This window comes from Magallana gigas, chromosome 1 (genome assembly GCF_963853765.1).
Source record: "Magallana gigas chromosome 1, xbMagGiga1.1, whole genome shotgun sequence".
NCBI classification, from domain to species: Eukaryota; Metazoa; Mollusca; class Bivalvia; order Ostreida; family Ostreidae; genus Magallana; species Magallana gigas.
In genome coordinates this window covers 66007141-66029485 of record NC_088853.1, presented here as the reverse complement: position 1 = coordinate 66029485, position 22345 = coordinate 66007141, and the positions used below count along the sequence as shown (strand labels likewise).

The 22345-nt window shown below is 31.3% G+C and overlaps 3 long non-coding RNA genes across 3 annotated transcripts; 1 reads left to right on the top strand and 2 right to left on the bottom strand.

Annotated features, from left to right (window-relative positions):
- The first annotated feature begins 961 nt into the window (after positions 1 to 961).
- Positions 962 to 2626, top strand: LOC136274074 (uncharacterized). The gene is made up of 3 exons (XR_010712366.1): positions 962 to 1197; positions 1775 to 1930; positions 2261 to 2626. It is a non-coding gene; the product is annotated as an uncharacterized lncRNA (long non-coding RNA).
- Positions 2627 to 5979: 3353 nt separating this feature from the next.
- On the bottom strand, positions 5980 to 6938 carry LOC117686974 (uncharacterized). The gene is made up of 3 exons (XR_010712364.1): positions 6719 to 6938; positions 6242 to 6397; positions 5980 to 6065 (listed from the first exon to the last, which is right to left on the bottom strand). It is a non-coding gene; the product is annotated as an uncharacterized lncRNA (long non-coding RNA).
- An 11436-nt stretch (positions 6939 to 18374) lies between these two features.
- On the bottom strand, positions 18375 to 19674 carry LOC136274071 (uncharacterized). The gene is made up of 3 exons (XR_010712363.1): positions 19445 to 19674; positions 18715 to 18870; positions 18375 to 18505 (listed from the first exon to the last, which is right to left on the bottom strand). It is a non-coding gene; the product is annotated as an uncharacterized lncRNA (long non-coding RNA).
- Positions 19675 to 22345: the final 2671 nt, after the last annotated feature.

The window sequence follows — 22345 nt, the reverse complement described above, 5'->3', positions numbered from 1 at the left end:
TTTTTCTGATAGTATTTTCTATCATATTTGTTAGATTCATCAAGGCTCTACCTTCCTGATAGTATTTTGATTTGATTGGTAAGATTCATTAGGGTTCTACCTTCCTGATAACATTTTGATTTGATTGGTTAAATTCATCAAGGGTCTACCATCCTGATAGTATTTTGTTTATATTGGTAAGATTCATCAAGGCTCTACCTTCCTGATAGTATTTTGTTTATATTGGTAAGATTCATCAAGGTTCTACCTTCCTGATAGTATTTTGTTTATATTGGTAAGATTCATCAAGGCTCTACCTTCCTGATAATATTTTGTTTATATTGGTAAGATTCATCAAGGCTCTACCTTACTGATAGTACTTTGTTTATATCGGTAAGATTCATCAAGGCTCTACCTTACTGATAGTATTTTGTTTATATTGGTAAGATTCATCAATGCTCTACCTTCCTGATAGTATTTTGTTTATATTGGTAAGATTCATCAAGGCTCTACTTTCCGGATAGTATTTTGTTTATATCGGTAAGATTCATAAGACCCTACCATTCAGATACTATTTTGTTTATATCGGTAAGATTCATCAAGGCTCTACCTTCCTGATAGTATTTTGATGGTATTGGTTAGATTCATCATTTATCAAGGCCCTACCTTCTTGATATTATTTATTATATTGGTGATATTATTTAAGCTTTTCCTTTCCTGATAGTTCTTTGTTGATATTGGTTAGATAATGCAACGTTCTTCTATAAATTTATTTAAATCAAATTCATATTTATTTGTTTTGATAAAGTCGTTAAAACTAAAAGAATTAATGTATGCTTATGGACGTTGAAAAATATAATCTGAGCTTTTTCTTATTATATTACTTGTTTTTAGGTCATTGTAACGAATTTAAAAGTGTTTACTTTATGTCGGTGTATAGATATAATATACATACACTTTTTTTTTTCTTTAACAGTCGTTTGTAGTGCTTCTGCATCAATTAGTATTTCACCAAACAGTACAATTATTAGTACTGACTACAGTGCTATATATTCGGCGGACGGACTCACGTTTCCTTCCAAAGGACGGCTCCGGGTGGTGTATATATACATCGCGTTGCCAAAGCAGGCATCCGACCTAGCTTACTTGCATATGTCCATTGTTAAAGCTGAACATTTTGATGTATTGTTTCTCTCAGACAAAATGGAAAAGACTGAGGTAAGTTTTACACAAGAACTAATTAGTATTATGCTTAAGTGATATGTGATTTGTTTGTTTTTGCTTGTTCACTAAAAAAATCCTTCTTGAATGTCTATGTTGAATATCACAAATCTATGTATATATACATATATATTTATTGATGAAAATAGTCAATGGTGCATATTATTGAGCAAGACGATAATTTTAGTACGTGTATGTTAAATGTTCGATGGTATATTCAGCATTGCGTGTTGCCTGTGTACAGTATCCTACAAAATAGAACGCACCAATCAAAATGCAACGTTTACCAATTTAATTTTCAGATTATAAATTGGAATATAACAAAATATTATTTTCTGTAAGAAAAAAAGACATTCTAAATTTAATGCATCGAATTTTGCAAAATATATATACATACGAAGTTTGGAGTTTATTCTTTTTTATAACATACACATTACTAGTTAAATATATGCATAAAATCATACCAATTTTAAAACAAGTTCAGTAAAATGTTATAAATTGTTCATGGGTAATAAGCATATCAATCTAATTTAATGTATTTAATTATTCGAATTATCTGTTTCTTACTTTGCAGTATAATCAAGATGTCGTTGGTCCTTTTCATGGCCGCATATATGCACGTACCAACTATGGCTCTGTAACTGAGGCTATCCGCATTAAAGTACGATATAGGGAAACGTTCACCATATCAAATCTAAAACTTACTCTGAAGACATGTAACAGTTTTGCGGTAAGTGATACAATCAGGAAGAGGAAAATATATATATATATATATATTTAATTTCTTCAACATTCTATACAAAAAAAGAATAATGGAGACAAAAAGTGTTAAATGTGCAAAACTAATATATTAGAGAGAGAAAAAAAAGAAAGAATGAAAAAAAGAGTCAGACGACAGAGACAAACAGAGAGAGAGATAGATAGAGAGAAAGAGAGAGAGAGACAAAAAGAGAAACAAAAAGAGAAACAAAAAGATGGAAAGAGAGAAAAAGAGAGAAAGAGAGCAAGGAACAAAATATAAATAATTTGTTTGCATAAAATTATTTCACTTTGATTACAGATGCACACATAAACCAAGGAAAAGAACCAAAGAAAAAACAAAGAACTAAAACACCACGCAACATACTTTTTTCCAATTAACAGGAAACGGCTTTTAAATATGAGTCGTTAAATAAAATTGTTGTTTTGCGTCTATGTCTATATTATCCGCTTGGCATTTTATTCAAAGAAAATGTATATCAACATGTGTGTGCATTCTTTCTTCTTCATATGTGTGTACATTAATCTTGGTACAAAAATACTAGAGCAGGACTGTACTTTCCTTTTTTATAATGTAAAAGTTCTCTAGCAATTAAAAAGGGAATTTTGTCCCGTATTGATAACAACATGCTATTATGTAACATAATATAAAGTACATATGTATTTCTTTTTGGGCTGGTTTTATTACTTTTCCAATTTTGAATTGTTTTGTATTTAAATCAAGATTTTTTTTTTTCTTGAATTATTTGCTTGCAAAATTACTAACGAATAGTGATAATTCAAACAATTTTATATAAATTTCATAAAAGGATTTCTTTTCTACACCACCAAAATGCCAACATAAACAAGCAAGTGCTATATGAAATCCTCCGATTTGTCCTGTGTTGTAATCTGTACAAACAAGCAACGTTAAAAGAAAGTTGCTTAGAAAATAACAATTTCATGTCCTGTGTGAAGCAAAAGAAAAATTTGCTCCAAAAAGTATATATAAAAATATTGACTGGTGTTGAGGGCAACATTGATTATATTAGCCCCCGAGGGACCCGACCCGAAAACACAGTCAACAATTGGTTTTTTTTTTACATAAAGAAACAAACCAAAATTTAAGACAGAAATTTCGAAACAGATCTCCGTGATTTTCTCAGCTCAACAAAGAATTCACGAAATCAATTTCGTGCAAAGTCCATATACAAAATATCCTCAGCATCAAACGGTCACTGGTGATATTAAGCCGCCCCTGAGAATTAACATACAGATGTTCTACCGGATTTTAATTCACAGTAATTCGTAAATCTTTATATCCGTTATGATAGCACACTGTTGCATTGCGCGTCCATTGTTTACTTGCATTGACTGACTGTCTATTCTGACGTCACCTTGTTTTGGAGTCGCGAAGAGTTCTTTACGTCATCATTTAGGAATCAACAAATCAGAAGCGATTAATTGTAATAGAACGATTATTCCCTAAATATTATTCCTAACCGGTCAATAATTTTCGGACGAGCTAATATTACAATTATCGTCTATACAGAGTTATATAGTGAGAATACACTACTGAATATAAGAAATATTTTTTTATATATTCTTTGAAGAAAATCTAACACATGTTCTGTAGATAAACTTAAGGGTATGGATGATACGTCAATGAATAATAGAAAAATACCACAAAATTACAAACATAGGGGTGTTACTGAAGCACACTGGTTTTAAGTTAGATGTCATTCTGCACAATAACAGAACGTATTTACTGTATAGCTTTATAAAAAGTATGACAACGAAAAGTTGACGTAAACCAACTACCCATAAAAAGTCAACAGTTGAACAGTTTCTCTCATAAATTAGATTGCATTATGTTCATTATCGCATAGATGATGTCATGAGACTTGAATGTCATGTAAAATTGACCCGTAAGCATTATACAGGCAGATTTAAAATATAGGAAATCTTAGAATTTTAATGAAAAAATTTATTGGGAATTGAGCAAGTGAATCATGAAATAGATGCGCGGGCTTGTTAAGGTTTCCCGATTGATTTTACAGCGATGTGTAGAATGTCACTTGTCTGTACTTCATACGATATGACGTCATAATTAACTTTGACGTCATGATCTGCATACTTGTCGATAGTTCTCAGGGAATGTATCTTAACGGTATAAGTGAATTTTATCAAACCAGTATAAAACCGCATGCTTCCTTTACATAGATGCTGCCCTTAATGCTAGACTTACAGAAATCATTTATATTAAAAATCAGTTTTTAAAAAATCGGCAGTTTTAAAGCTTCGTTTTAAGTAAAAGACTTTTTATAATATAGTGGTTTGGGGACTTTCCCTGCTAAGTGTAAACAACTGAATTACTGCATGTAAAAACCAACTTGGCGCAGGTGAAAGATCAATACAATTTTGGAATATTTTACGTAAAATTGGTAGAGAACAGAAGTACTAATGTGAATCGTGCTTGGGAAACCTACCCATTTATCCCAATTTTTTGTAAACCGCTTTTGATTAGTAAAAATGTGCATTATTGTGATGATGTGGTGGAATGTTTCAACAATACCTTTATAAACGAAATATCTTTTTCAAACCCAAGCAACAACTTCAAAGTATATGACATGATAGAGGATTTTTCTTAAAAATATTTATGATTTAATGTCATTAATTACCTGCGCCGATACAATCTAAAAAGATCATTTGCAACATTCGGATTTGCCCGTCACATGATTTTAAAGTACACATGACGTCACAAAAGAACCGACTGAATAAATTTTGACCGAGGAAAATAAAGGATTTAAGCTGTATTTTTTTACTTAAATGTTTTATCTTTACTTTATATGTTTATTGTTTTATAAAACCTCAGGGTAGTGATGTTCTATCTCATTTTGTGTCGAGAAATATACGTAAGCTATTCATTTATCACGTGATAATGCACCGAAGTAGTATAAATGTAATACGCTAATTTAAAGCAATTATATATACATATATCTTGAGGAAAATACCAAATTGTTGGTCTGATTTAAAAAAATAAATTCATCTTACAATTGTGTATATTTCTGTCAAGAAAAGATTGCAGGTTGCCAATGTGCTTTCCTAACCTACTAGCGAAGAATAGAGATTAATATGGATCCAAAAATTGAAGTGATTCAATTCCGATTTCTTTTAACGCTATGGTTTAATTTTCTTTTAAATTAAGAATATAGAAGCAGAATCAAACAATGCAAAATAAGAACGATAATAACTTGTTTTAGTAAGGTTTAAATTTGTTTTTCTTTCATCATCCTGACAATCTCCCGATGGCAAGAAAAAGCCCACATGTTGACGGTGTGTAAATAAAGACTATTTTTGAAAATTCAACATAATAATAAAACAATCGAAATATTGAGAACAAATACATATAATGTCTAATGAGCAATCGTTGGTCTTCAGCAAGTTGTATGATGTCATTGAACTTTAAAGAATTGTTCGGAAGTGATGACATCCAAGGATAAAAAATAAAAGGGCAAATTGTATCTTAACATGATCATGGCAATAAATACACTGCAGATACAACCTGTCGACAGGGGATGTAAACTCCTCAAAGGCACCTACCCTCATCTCTATTTTTTAGAGGTCCGTGTTTGCTCTTCTTGAAATTTGTATTTCGTTATATAAATTTTTTGTGTTGATTGATAGTTTGTTCTTGTTGTTTTTTATTAAAACATTAAACCTTTCCCTCCAATATATGACTCTAAAATAACAATTGATACTGTTCATAACATTGATAAGTCGCATGTCACACAAACACGGACATTTGTTCTTTATTGAAAGCTAAAATGTGTTTAAAGAAACCCAAAAGACAATGTTTATACTGTGTGATGTATTTTAAATTCCTTATGAGCAATTTGTGGGCAGATAATGCATCATTTTTTTTTTCAATAATAATATAACTATGGTTTCGTCCGTAATAACGTTCTTCCTGAAATGATTCAAGCATCAGATTGTTTCATTTTCTGTTTCAAAAAGATAACTTGAAAGATCAAAACACAAACTGTTTATTCCAAATCAAAATACAAACAAGATCTCTGGTGTTAATGATTTCCATCGGTTCAATTTGATCGTGTTGAGGCATTTGTCTGAAATGGGAAGAATGGTATATAATAACTCCAAATAATCATTATTGTCCTTTTCAGATTAAAAAGAAAAACAACACATTCTTCTTTTTTACATTGAACAAACAATTCATTCACGTTGGTGTCTTTTTAGACACATTCAAATTATACAACTTAGATGTGTATTATCTACTACTTACAGTATCATTGAAACAATTCCTCAGGGGAAGTTTCAAATTCGAGATCCTGATTGGCTTCATATAGACCACAGTTACACGTATGGCAAACACTTTTGTGTTTAATCCGTTTTGAATTGTAAACTCTTTTTGCGGCGGTCCATATTTAGGACCATCGTACTATAAAGACAATATAACTTAGGAACTTTAAATCAATTCATCTCTTAGTATTTCCTCATTATTATTATTTTTTTGTGTGTTCTTAACATTATCGCACACTTACTGCACACTTACTGTACAAAACTACATGAGATATACACATTAAACAAAAGATGATAAATGAGCAGTTATAGTACATATTGAAAATATTCAACTCAACAAGTTATATTTTCCTGGTAACATTAAGTGTTTTCTCAAGTGAATAACTTTATTTTTATCATTTCTTGATGTTTAATGACTTTGAAGTGAAAAGTAAATTCAGATCCAGAAAAGTTTAAATACCCTTTTCGACTGCATATTGTTCGCTATTAATACGACATTGAAGTTGATTGCATTGTCAATTTTAATTGACATATTTAATAGATCCGCAGACTGATCTGATAAAGATATGTAGATGTACAGAGTTTGGACATCTCCGGACGACGGAAATGTGAGTCCATCAGGAGTAAACATTGTCGTGTAGTTGGAGGAATTGGTCGCACTTTTAGGATTCACCGCTATATTAACAACTGCATGACAAACTACAAACGATGAAACATACTGCATAAACAAAACCTATAAAAGTCGAAAAACTAGTAATAATATACTATGATAATAAACAAAATTTCACAAGATATTGCATGGCGTGAATAGCAATTAGTTTAAGTGTAAATTTGACCGAATGACACTTATTACTCACTTAATTCACAGGCATATCCTTTGTAACCAATCTTACACGTCTTACACATCCCGGTGCCTGGGTAACATTGCTCGCAGTTAGGCGGACAGGGTTTGGTACATTGTGGCAACCCCGCCACAGGGTAAGGGCATCCTGAAACATCTATTATCGTAATGTTTGTGTGTGAGTGTTTGTAATATTAACTATTTAAAAACCCCAAATCATCTAAGTTTAAATTGAAGTTTTGACTTTAAAAATATGATATTAACAATAAATATTTAAAAGTCCATGGATTGTTTTTAGACTACACAACGGATGCTTATGCTCAAAAGAATAAAGATGTATTATGATGTGAAATTTCTTCAATATTTGCTTGTGAAGCAACTGATGAAATCAGTCCTAGTAAAGTAAGTGGGATGCAATTTTCAGAAATATGTTGAAAAATAATTCGGTTGGACTTTATCATGAATGAACGGCTTGATAAGTTAAAAAAAGGGAACTGGACCAATGTCATGCAAAATACTCACATGGTTTGCACATTTCGTCGCATGGAACCGTGCATTTTGGATCATCGTATCCAAATTCTGGAAATGGGCAACCTAAAAAAAACCTTTTAAACAGCAAAATCTAGCCTTACGACAACATTTGTTATGCCAACCAGTTATGTTCTTCTATTCCAGGTACTACGTTATACGTTGTAATCTGTACAAAATTTCAAGTTTAATTTTTATTTAATATATAAGGAGGCCGAGTTTAGTTTGCATTGCGCATGTTTTTGCGCATTCTAATATAATACGTTGATTTATACTTCTTATGATTTTTTTTCGATATCATTTATAAAATCAAACACAATAAACAAAATACAGATAAAAATATTTAGATTGTTAAAGGAAATTTTTATTTTTAACACGATTTTTACGTTGTGCGATAGGGGAGCATTGCCATTGCGCTTTTATGACGTTAAGATAAAATGAAGCTTTGTAGGAGTACGTTATAAGAAATAACATAAAATAAAAAGTAAAAATTGTACGCTCTCGACATTTTATATACAGAATGATACTATCCTCGAGGACATTTTCCTCATTTTTGGAATGAATCCATTACACCAATCATCATTCGTGATGATCCAAATATATAGCAACATTTGGTGCATTTTAATATTTTGAGATGGCCCCCACTAAAAACCAGACGGTAGAATGTTGTGTTATTTACATATAAGGTAGGAAAAGCTATTACTAATCATATATAACAATTTCAGAAAAAAAGCTATTGTAGTATTTTTTCAAACTGCTTTTATGTGCGGAAAATGCAGTTTCCTATTTAATCCTATAGTAAATGTACCTCTATTTTGAGATGGTCCCAAAAAAGAACCAGACGGTCGATTTTCATGAACCTTCACAAATAAACTAGAGTTGGTTTAAATTACATATGGTTAAAAAATAAAGAGTTAAGCTATTGTAGTTTTTCCGCATAAAAACCCAAATCGGCCTCCTTAGAATGAGTTACCGTAAACTTCTATTTCACATAGATCAATGTGAGCGTATTGACTGTAATCCTTTGGATAGCTGATTCCCGGGAGTCTCTCATTGTAATATATGACATATCGACCAATCGCAGAACAGAATACATCCAAAACAGATGGAACTGTGTATTTGGTGTACATCTCATCATGAAAACAAACAACGCCATCTATTAGATCCGTTGTGTTCGAAACAATAAGTGAAAACCCGAGTAATCTTGCAATGTAAGGGTTGTTTAAATCTGAAAAAAAACCACGCAAATTATATCAGCATTAAGGTTTATACAGTCAAGTTACCTGTTTGCTTTTCGAGCGCCACCTCTCAAGAATTGATGATATTTTACCCCATGGTTTGTTTTCCGTTAACGAGTAAATAGTGACACGTTCAATCCGTCGAACAGATTGGAGATCTACCCTCCACAAGGCAAATGTCTGACCAGGCGTGGTGACTGAACATTGACCGCCCCTTATTGCTAAGGAACTTTTTCTACCATCGACAAGTTGAGAACTAGGGTGACTAAAGAGTCCTGTGGAGATTTGATAAGTCGGACGATGCAGGGCTAAATTAACTAAAAAGAAGATAAAAATGGGAAAACAGGATTGGACCATCATTTCATCATCAATGAAAATGATATCATTCATTAAAAACCAAACATGCCTCATTTAATTCATTATAATAGTTATAAAAAAAAACATGGATGAGAGCTAATAGCAAGACAGAGAAACAGACAAAAAAATAGCGACGGACAGACAGGAAGGCAGACAGACAGACAGACGGAGAGACAGACAGACAGACAGACAGATAGTTAGATGAAGTTATCTGCAATTAATGGAAACCACTACTCACTCCGTCTATAAATATCACAGTGATGACCCTCAAATCCCGGGTTGCATCCTCCAAGACATGTCCCGTAAAGAAAGCTACAGTGGCGGCAACCATGAGGACACGGTTTAGCACAATCCATTGAGTAAAATCCTAGGGGACAACCTGTTCCAAAGCAATGTAAAGAACAAGTTTTTATTTTCTTAAAATGGCTAAGAAAAATACCTATTTTTTGTATGAACCTGTTTGCTATAAAATGATGTAGACGACATTAAAATTATACATGTAAAGTAAATAGCCCTGCAGAACGAAATTGCAAATATTTTTATTCTGATTTTTTTTTATTCTGATTTTTACCAATTACTTGTACTTCACACAATTCAACGTAAGCCATCGATGAAAAGCCTGGTTTTTTGTGTTCATTCCCTCTTCGTGTGTTGTAGTATATCACGTAACGGCCCTGTACTTCACACGTAAGCTTCATAATCTCAAATATATTTGTTTGGTTTGATTCATGGTAGCATAATTGCCCATCGTCTTTGTTCGTTGTATTTGACACATAGACAGAGAACCCGAGGAATCTGCTTGCATAGATACTATTGGCTTTTTATAAGAATAAAAAAAAAATAGTATACTAATATATATCTGTGTAAACAATACTTATTGAAATTCAGAAGGTCATTTTAAAAAAAACACTTCAAATTTGATAAATGGCAGGTTTTTTTTTTTAGTGCATTTGCATATTTAAGAACACCCACACGCTAAAATGTTGCATCGAGAAAACGTTAAACCAATTGGTTTTTGTTCTAAATCGTTATTACAAATCAAGAATGTGTCTTACCAAATGGTTCGTCTTCAGTTCTGTAATGTATAATTATATAAATTATACTTTGTATGGCCTCAAGGTCAACCATCCACGTGATATCAATAGGTGAGGCTTCAGATATAGCGCACTGGTTGCTCACTGCTGTGCGATTTATAAAACCATCAATGGCGTTGTCAGAGGAATACTTTTCAGAAGATTGCCAGGTTGGTTTTTTATACGCAAGGTTTACTAAAAAAGAAAGTTTAAAAGATTAAAAGAAATTCCCCTTTCATCGCTTGTTTTTCTACGACATTACATATATCGTCTGTTCCTGTGTCAATTCGTCTGTTGGTCTGTCTGTCAGTTTTCTGTAGACTTTAAATTTCCATATAGATGAATTGGTGAAGTTGGCAAAACGTGGTATCGAACAGCCTTTTACAAATGGCATTTTAAGTTGTTGAAATTAAGCTGCCTACGTTTTGGTATTTAAAATAAATTCTAATAAAATTTGAAAAAAAAACCACATTGTATAAAACTAATTATCATAATTTTTACTATAATATACCTAACGTCCTTACTACACAATTCTTAAGAGATACGACACAATTATCTACTCTTCTGTTCTGATCCAGTTTTGTTTTCCGATGTTTTTCTGATTTGTATGTTGAGCCGAAGAATAATAATAAAAACAATATTGTTTAGTTGATGTGACCTTAAACCAAATATATGCTTCGATTACCGTCTTTTTACATATTGTTTCAATGCATTGTGACATATCGAAACTTAAGAGTTTTACAATATTCCAGAAGGGTCTATAATTGAATTCTTTGACAGAGATACACGGGCGAAGTGGTCCTTGGTCATATGTTTATACTATAACGTCACGTTTCTTTCATCCAATTAACATATTGCGGATTGTTTTATCTTTTTTCTTATCCTAGGTTTTTAAGTATTTTTCTCTGGCCAAATTCAACAACTGTTAGCACAGCATTTTTGTGACAATAATGAACTACATTTATTTTTGGAAAGATAGGAATGTAATTGTATTATAAGTCTAGTATCATGTTTTGCTAGTCTTATGATGATTTTGAAGTATTTCAGAGAGTAAACAGAGAAAATATGTTATAAATCGTATATGTAAATTTTATCACAAAAATACACTAGTAGTTTGGTCATGTAAATAACAACTTGAAATGAACGATTGTCGCATTCATGATAAATTTAAATTAGCAATTTATTAATTATCTTTTGATTATCAAGCAAAATTAAAAGAATACAAATATGATCACTCCATTTTTTTAGGTACATTTATTAACTTATAAAACTATAATCACGCTGATTTATATGAATCAATCAAAACATAGATTATACATATACTCACAACCCTCGACTTGACCAAAACAAAAACTTAACAGCAGGGCCACTATAAGAAGTCGTGCCATGTCCTTCCCTCACTTAAGAATTCTTCAGCTCTAACTATTTTTCTATAAAGCTGTCATAGCTAGTTATCCAATTTGTTCAGTACTTTATTGAAAGGAGATAGGCAATAGGAAAATTCCGAGTGTTTATGTTGTTTTTAACTGCTGAAAACAAATTATACAGAAGCCCATTTTCGGAGCCGTCATAAATAATGATCAAAGTTGTTGTTCAGTACTTTATGGAAAGAAATTGATCAACATGAAGATACCGAGTGTTTTTTAATACTTTTACTACTGCTTTTTAAAATATATCCAAAAGTACACTTTCGAATATTTGTGTGTGGTGGCACATAAGTAGGTATTGAATGGTTAGGTACTCGCTGGGGTTTTTTTTTGTTTACTCATGAATATATTCAATCTATTATTGGATGTCAACATTGGATGTCAACATATGCTGAGTGTATTTCAATTTACAGATGAAGTACAGACATAATAAAACAGCAAGAAAATATAAACAAGTTCAAAAACACTTTATCTATCAGTTCCGTATTTCGTTCAAACAAATAAACACAAATTATCCACACAAAAAAAATTTGTGACGCAATTTTATAGGTACATAGAGTATTTTATTTCATGTAACATGCTTACGTGTTTGTTTCATATCAATGGTTTTGCTTGATGATTCAAAAAATGTTGTTTATCAAGTCAAAAAGCCCTTCATTTTAATATCTCAAATTGTATTGTTTATTGGTCAACAGCTGCACAGCTCATATACATACACAAGTAATATACACATGTTACAATACATATACTGGTCACTTGAAAAAAGGCAAGTTTATACATGAAGTTTTCTGATTACAAAAGCATTCTTAATATATTTACCTAAATTGCACAAATCCATTACATTTTGTGTTGACACTAATAGAATTAATTTAAAGACAGAGGGTTTAATATAATAAAACTTCTTAAGGAATTTTTCTCTTAAGTTACAGTAATAGGGACATTTCAATATAAAATGATATTCATCTTCTTTATCTAAAGTACAAAGAGGACATAAACGTCTTTGTAATGGAACATTGTTATATCTGCCAATTTCGATGGTAAGACAATGAGATGATAATCTTAATATCTCAAGCGTAAAAATCGCATAGAATTGTATTAAAATCTTGTATCAGAACATTAAAAATGTATATCATAGCATAGCATAAAGTAGTGAAAAATATGTATGAAATGACGTCCCGTATATATGATGGAAAATAAATATATTGAACTATTAAATTATTAGATTTTGCATGCGTTAATGTGTAACCAACATTTAAAAAATACGATGTCCAACCAAATATTATAAAGTTTTCTTATCTATTGACGAATTCCAACTTATTATCTAACACAAATGAAATGAAAACAAAATTAATGAGATTCGTTCTCCATAAGCAAAACAAGCCATATCTCTTCTAACAGACCGATTGTAAATATGATATATACAAAATATACCTCTACTGCCATTTACATGGCTTGGAGAGAATTAGTGATTTAGAAATACTGAATTGAGAAAATACACTGAATAAAAATAACATTCGTCAACTTTGCTTGAATTTCGTAATCGTTAAAAAAATTGTTTAATAAATTACATCTGCTAGGATAGGTTAAAACCCCACATTGGTAAATCAGCGCTTTATTTTGACTACAATATACAAAATTGTTTATTACTATGCTACTATATAAATCTGAATAGATATCAATGCTTAAAAAAATTAGAGCAACATTACTATATCGGTAAATTGTCACATGGAATCTTTAAATCGCATACATATATTCCTTAGTAAACGATGAGACAGAACAACACCCACAAACGGTTTCCAAAGAGTATTTTTGAAATCAAATAAGGGCAAAGCATGTCAGTTCTAAAGAAAATAAAACCACACATTTACATTAGCTAATAATTGATTCGCCAATTATAAAAAAAAAAAAAAACATAACCAAATTTATAGCTTGCAAGGATAACTGTATATTGCAAAAAATCAACCGAGAAAAAAGTCCAGAATCATTTAAGTTAAGCGTTTAAAATATTGATCCATTATAATGTATAAAGTTCAAATAAACTAGGTAGTGCTGTTCTTACTGGGCGTTTTTCATTGATAACAAGAGAGAGAAAAGCCTTAACAAGATATTTAATCATAATTACATACCTTTTAGCAGATAGATAAAGTTACATTGTAGCTACTAGTAAATGGGTACTAGTTATTGGCTACGAGAAGTGAGAACAGCTAACTACTTGTAACTGGCTACAAGATGAAAGAAAACTTGGGTACTAGTTACTAGTTACTGTCCAAATGACAAACCATACCTGCAATTTCTACCTGTGTTGTTAATAGGTATATGGCGCTATTTACAATGCAACTATTTGAAAATGTTTTGACAGGAAGTTAAAAATGAGATATTTATAGCCTAAGGACATTCTGTAGCGTACTATATCACAAAAGTTGATAAGTAATGTAGATGCTATAGTGCAATGTACATATTAACAACACAAGTAGAAATTGCAAGCATGGTTTGTCAATTGGACAGTAACTGGTATATAGCCGAGTTTTCTTTTATCTTCTATCCAATAACTAGAAGCTAGCTTTTCTTACTACTAGTAGACGGGTATTAATAGCCAGTTACTAGTAGCCAAGTTTTTTATCATCTCGTAGTCATCAATTGATAGTTACTAGCTTTGATTACATTTTGTAACCAGTTACTAGTAGCTAGATAGGTTTCCTTACTCCTAGTAGCCAGTTACTAGTAGCTAAGTTTCCTTACTCCTAGTAGCCAGTTACTAGTATCTCCATTAGCAGATGTTTGACAAAGTTCCACTGTAAGGATCTTCGACACCCTCTGTCATCTGCTCTCCATAGCAGTATGCTACAGCAAGGCGATGTTAATCTACCTTTCATCAACGTTTGGTGTCTATCTCTAGCCCAAAAGTATGTACTGGGTTTGAATTCTGCAGTGAACATTTTGTCCAGGAATATTCGTCAAATTTTCACAATTTTAATCGGTGATTTACCCCAAATAGTTTCTTTTTTTTAATTTTTGAGTAACACTCATTCTGTAAATCAATTTCTTGAAGTAATATAGAATAGTTTGATTTATTGCAGAACTTTCACCAAGAAGCCTATACATGTAAGTCCTTTAATAGTTCTTGCAGCATCCATTTGTTTCTCAAGAATTCAAAATAAAAAGGTAATGAAATACTGATGTTTCAAATCTGTTTACAGTGCGTCCCGGCCAAATTTACACGAAATCCAGAAATCCAGTTTCGGTCATGACAATATCAATTTGTAATCCTACATAAAGAAACACATGTATAAAAACAAAAATATGTATGGGTTTTGCTTATCATCTTTAGACGTTTTTTTGATTTTATAGAGAAATATGTACAAAATAACTAAGACTTGTTATTTACAAAATTACGTTAGTTTATATAAACTTGTGAAAACAACAAAATCTTGCAATAAAAGATAAAGCACGAGTTAAATCGACTTTTAGTAAATACACATGCTCTGAATTGCGCAATAAATTATGATTTTAATTTTCGTTACTAAGTATTCAATATTATTAAGAATTAATGCTCAGTTCAAAATGATAACAAACAAATGTGTCTACCCCTTTGCTATTAACGTGAAGAGGGTTCAGCAAGCCTACTTTTTTTTTTACTTAAATATGTCTAAATATTTTAATAATACTAAAAAGATCACAATCTCCGCTTTTGTCAAATAAAAAATAGCCATTATCTGACAAATCTTGGAAATTAGGCATACAAAAACAACTTTGATAAGACCCCTGGAACAAATAGGAGGTACACGTTTTTTTTTATTTTTATTTGACCATTCAATGCCATTTAACAATAACTTTAAAATGTAAAACAAAAACGAGAAATCCCTGGGGCAGAAGTTTGAAAACATATAAAAAAATAAAAATAAAAAATGTGCAAAATTGATACATTTGAAGCAAAATCCCACAGGGTCCTATTTTAAAAATTACCTTAAACAAACGTTGTAGAAATGTCTTATTTTGTTCATATTAAAATAAGAATTATATCAGAACAAATTAATGCAAAAAATGTCTTTAAAAAATCCAGGCCAGAACAAATTAGACCCAGCCTCGTTAATATTGTTTGGAAAAGAACTTTGACAAATCATTACCATATCATAATATATCATAACAAAACTTCATTGCTAAACAGATATTACGCTATTTGAGTTTTATCATATAAACCCGATTGGGAAACAATTTCTAAATGCAGTTTGCGACAGTGTACATATCATATACTGTCACTTCATTTGGCATCAATATGGCGAACAACTTCAGTCATGCAAAATGACTATTTAATCCTTTAACAAATACAAACGCTGATCAACAAGACAACAATGATTGTTTAATGTTATGCTCATAAACAGAGAAGTTCTAAGTGTAAATATGAACAATGAAAGAAATAATACAGTTACGGATTTGAATTAAAAACTCCAAAAATAATATAATTCATAAGGAGTATGGATTATAAGCATGTCTGAAAAAAAACCTGAACATTTATTCATTTTCTTCAGTACTGACAATTCGTAAAAAATCCGAACGACAGTGCTTATTTTGAGGTAATTACAAGAGAGGACGTACAGTTGTACAGGCGAAAATTGAAATGAAAATTATGATTGAAATTTATCGCAACAATCCTAACTTGAGATGACAGGTGGTTAATTGATTCGAAGATGACATGTAATTTTGCCAAAGTTAATGCATTTCTACCATTATACTTGAAAATTAAATTGCCCTTTGTACTTTTCATAACGTGTTAAATTTAGAGGAAAAAACAAAACTTTAGCTTGAGTTAAAAACTGATACACCCAAAACGTATTGCTCACGCCCAGTGCCTTGGGAACTTGAGCTATGCTCTAATAAATATGTTACCTATCGGTTGGAGCATAAGTTATACACTGATAAACAGGTTACTTATTGGTGAGAGCTTGAGTTTTGCACTAATGCACCCATTACCTTTTGGGAGCTTAAGTTATGCCCCTTTTAAACCCGTTACTTATTGGGAGCTTAAATTATGCAATAATAAACTCGTTACCTATTGGTCACGCCCCGTGCCTTGAAATCTGACAATAACATTCGGCTGCCGATCTACTTCTCACAACAAGTTTAACTGTTTAAGGTTAAACGTTTGTCAAGTTTTTTTTTTTAAATAGCGGAAAACGATATCTTTTGTATAAATGTTGATGAAAATGGCTTGAATTCTGATGATTACATTATGCCGCCGGTCCACCTCTTTAAACTGTATAAGGTTAAACGTTAGGTAAGTTTAACTAATTTTTTTTTTTAATGTAGCAAAAACAATTCTTTTTCGTATAATTGCTGATGACAATGGCTTGAATTCTGATAATTACATTCTGCTGCCGATCCACCTCTTTTAACTTTTCAAGGTTAAACGTTAGTTAAGTTTAACTATTTTTTTTTAATGTAGCGAAAACAATTCTTTTTCGTATAATTGCTGACGACAATGGCTTGAATTCTGATAATTACATTCTGCTGCCGATCCACCTCTTTTAACTGTTCAAGGTTAAACGTTAGTTAAGTTTAACTATTTTATTTTTAATGTAGCGAAAACAATCCTCTTGTACACTTGTGGATGACAATGGCTTTTGACACGCATTTTTTATGTGCATTCCATGAAAATTTAACAAACTAATATTTTCCTTTTAAAAATGAATCACAAGAATATAAAGCAACCCAGGTCTTTTATATGGTCTTGCAGTTACTTAGATACATTAGCTATGTCATGTGGTGTAACATTAGCAAACAGATGAAGACCAAATTGAAAATCAGTGTCCAAGTATAAGCAAGCAATACGAAACACATAGTATACAGAGCGAGCAATTGCGATTATATACAAATAATTGCAGTTCCTCCGTATGGGCTCACAGTGAGAAAGAACAATGCATAGGCAAATATAGTTTTTTTTATTTACATTCAGTGTATATTTCCCCTTATGTTTGCATTGGAGATCTGCGTCGCTCATTTTTTTGTGAATACACTTTGCTAATTTATGCACTCTGAGCACAAATATAAACGCCCTCATGTGTTTTGAGTATGCTTATTTTTGCAAGATTTTATGAAATTTTCAATCCTACCTAACTAATTTGAATTGTATTTTTGAAATACAATCATTATTATATATCAACTCCTTAAAAAGGGGTTTTCTGCACTAAGTGGTTTTTTTTTGTCGTAGAAGAAAACTAAAAAAGATGTTGATATGGGTGGTTCATGTTTCTTTCATATCCTGGAATATCCGTAATTAATAGCTGTATAGCGGCGATAAAAATAATTTATACCAATAAACATTAGAATGAAGCATTGAATGCTTATTTGGATATCCTGTAACACCCCAAGCAGTGCAGACAAATTGTGTATCGCGCGGTATTCATTATGTCTGCAACGCGTTGTGTGTCATAGGACCGACGACATCCAAAATAAGCATTTACTGCTAAAATAGCAATATAACTTTGAATAAACATTCCATATTTGTCTCTTTATAAATTAGCTGTTTAAGTTTTTATCCTTTTTTTTCAAGAATACAACTACTCACTGTTTTGAATATTAAATCAAATGTAGACACATGGTATCCGATAAACAACGGAGAATTCATTTTTATTTGTAGTTAAACGATGTTAATGTGGACTTGTCCAATAATAATAAGTACAAATCCAATGTATATTTTTATTCTTTTGCAATCAAATCGTGTTCATGGTTATCATAATGATGTTTCCAAATTCTTCTTTTCCATTTATAGGGTTTTCAAGCTTTTGTCTGAAAATAAAAACAAACATTAGACTTGAAAAATGTTTTTCCCCTTTTTATAAATATGCGTTAATTGAAAGAAAGTAGGTATATACATGTTTGACTCTAACATAGCAGTTCAGATATTGTATTAATTTATATCATTTGTTTGGAATTATTTTTTTATGCGCTTTTTTTAACATAAAAATTATGAGCTTCTATTTTGTCAAAATACTTACAATTCTCTTTACGCACTTCCTCAAAGGCATTTTAACATTTGAGATTGTGAATGGTTTTTGGAACAATACAGTTATCTGTATGGCATACACTTTGGTGTTCATACTATTCTGAACAGTCAATATCCCTTGTGGTGGACCATAGTTCGGAACGTCGAACTTGTAAAGACAGTCAGAATAAGCTTAACATAAATTTACACGGTCTTATCTCTTTTTATTTTTATCTTATTTATCGTTGTGCATTCTATGATACACTGGAGTCAACATTGCAAAAGTTTATTACATGATTCACCAAAATAATTAAACTAAATAGCAGCTACAGTGAAGCCTAAAGAATAAGCGAAAATAACCTTGCAAGCTGAATAACAGGATCAAATAAGTAATTTCAAGGGGGGGGGGGGGGTGGGGTGTTGTAAACAACAGAAGTGGAATAATTAGAACAAAACTAATAATGAAAGTGAAAATAAACCTGTCACTTCTTTTTACCCAAGAATAATAGACCCCTTGACGATAACTGTTGCACTGCTCTCTTACAGGGCAAAGTGATATACTTCGCCGAAGTTTTAGTAGGTAGATAATTAAGTGACGTAAATGAAACAATTGACGTTACGTCATTTTTTCACCAAACTATGTCATTTTGCCCTGCAAAAGAGCAGTTCCGCAACTAACGTGAAGGGGTTAATAATGTTTTCCAGCCTAACGATTAAAAAATGACTGTTAAAAGGTAAAATACCTTTGTTGATTGTATATCATTTCCCAACAGAACAACATCGAAATTCATTGCATTGTCAACTCTGACAGACATATTTGAAATATCATTAAACTGGTCGGATAAGGTTATGTAGATATCCACAACCTCAACATCTCCAGATGACGGAAATGTCAGACCACTGGATGAAAACATCGCATCGTAAGAACTATTTATAGCGCTTGCTGGGGTTACGATGACATCTGCAACAGCGATACAGACTGCAAAAAAGATATTACTATATATACTGCAGCCAAAATTGTGAGTATTTGGCATTTTTAGGAAAAACTAGCAGATCAACTACGTATATTCTTAAAAAATTAATCAAAAATAGTAAACATTGATTTTCCTCAAATATTACATCAAAAGAAATGAACATCTGTATGTGTTGATTTTGAATATATGTATGTGGTACTAAATGTTGATTAACATTTGATAAAAAAGAATTTAAGAGTCTGGGGACCTGCATATTTATAACTTAATTCTTACAATAGTTGTACTCCTTTGTTAATTGCTTGCTTTATTACTTCTTATTATCTCTGCGTGTTAAAGATCAGCGAAAGACTACCATTAGCATGTGTTTTATCGGTAATTTTGATAAAGGGAGTGTATTTCAAATCAGGGCTAACTAGAAAAATGAACGCTACGTAAAATCAGGAAAATGCATTTTTGTTTTTAAATTTAAAAATGCTTTTTGAATGTAGTCATCTCAATATTTAATTAAAAATACTCACTAAATTCACAGGCATATCCTTTATAACCGTGTTGGCAATTTGCACATATCCCTGTTTTGGGGTAACATTGCTCACAGTTAGAAGGACAGGGTTTTGAACATTGTGGCAATTCATCCACATCAGATGGACAGCCTGAAACTTTATTGACATTAAACTTAATCTGTATCGTGTCACATCAAAGACTTCTACACAACGCTATAAGTCTCCTCTGAAAGAATGTTAGCGTTTCAGCATGCGTTTAAACTTGTTAAGTATTGACTTCTACTTTTTTTAAAAAATACCTAGTTTATTAAATATGTATTTACGATACATTTTAAAAAAAGCATGAAATCCCAATGCAATGTATTTATATTTACTTTAATAAAATTGTTATACCATAGAAATATTTCAATGAATTTAATTTATATGGCCTAATACATTCAACCCTGGAATTTAGGAACAGTGTAAGTTATTACAAACGACTCTTTATTAAACTTAAACTCTATCAACAGTATCAACAAGTTTAAAGCAGTTTATGTGACAGCAAACCGGGATTTTTTTTATATGAACTGTATTCATAATCCATGTCAACCCTTAATTGATAAACATTACTTACCGTATCAAGTGAAATGGAGTACCCTATATGCAATATTTTTCAATATTCAAAAGCTGTTATTTTTCATACATAATAGTAAATCAAATTCCTTGCAATATACACGCCTCTGATATATGTACAATTAATCTGCAAAGAAGAACTTCTTATTTTAAAAATTATAGGAGGGTTTACTCGTACAATAAGGGTACCCTATAGGTTATATTTTCTCCTAAATAACGAAGTTCAAAAGCTGGTATTTTTGTCATAAATTATCAGAATTCAAACATCTAGCAAACTGCACACCTTAATATATGTACAAATAATCTGCACTTCCTAGCTTAAAAACTGTAGGAGAAGTTATCCATACAATAAAGGTTCCCTTCTGGGAGCCGCCCGATCACCATTTTCACCATTTCATTAGCCGAATTTTTCTGTTGAAAATCCGGTTAAAAATAATGAAAGTAATAATTAATTAGACGGATTTTATTAGAAGTATACATCTTTACACCTTGACTTAACAAGGTCGAGTGACTCCTTTTGGTTTGAAGCATCAACCTTTCCGTTCCTGGCCTATATAACGTCCGTGACCTTTGGGCCATGTGTTTCCTCTATTGTTTAGTGTAAATATCAAAAGTATTGGAAAGATTGATAAACATGATTTTGTCCAAATCATTTATTAATAAAAATACGTACCTCTTGAAAACTCTATCATTATTTTTCTAATCTAAAAAAATGAGCTCACTGCCCTTCTATAAGTACTAACTCAAGTTAGCTTTGGCATTGATACTATAATTGAGCGTAATACCTGTGTAAAAATAAATAAAGGGCCACTGATATGCTTGATCTATACTACTGTATGAAAATAATAGACTCGAATTTTTGGGTTTAATACCAATTAATCGGAAGAGTGCTGTTGTTTGTTTTATATATTTTAAACATCATTTTTACTTGAAGATAACTAATTTTTTTTTATTGTTTTTTTTAATCAAGCTTTGCTTATTAATGATTATCGAAAATTCCTCAAACAATTTCGGAAATCATCTGAATTTTCTGGATTTTACAATCTTGCACATGCGCATTACATACACACAAAATCACGAAGGCTCTTCATTTTATGTTTCCACAATATCACATTTGCATGGATAAACTCAGAGATGATAAAAACAAATGCGTGTAAATATTTATTGATTTTTTTTTCTGTTCATCAAAAACAAATACGGGATATAACTCTAACACAGTGCATTTACCATTAAAAAAATCCCGAGAATTTCGAATGTCAAAATGTTGTGTTAAAAACGTTGTTGAAGAAATGTTGAATTCTGCAATTATAGAAGTAAGTTATTTACAGTTTCAAATGGTTTGTTTTGAACAATATAACTGTTATTTTTAATGCAACTTTATAAATTTTCTCCAAAACCGTTTTGGAGCGATTCTGTAATTTTCTGCTACATTACGGGTATATGGGAGGTATTTTAATAAACTGTTGTAAAGGCCTAACCACAAGCACAGTTTACATTATTAACTCAGCAGGGTGGTGTGAAATTAATGGCATTATTGTAGGCTTAAAGCTTGGTTATG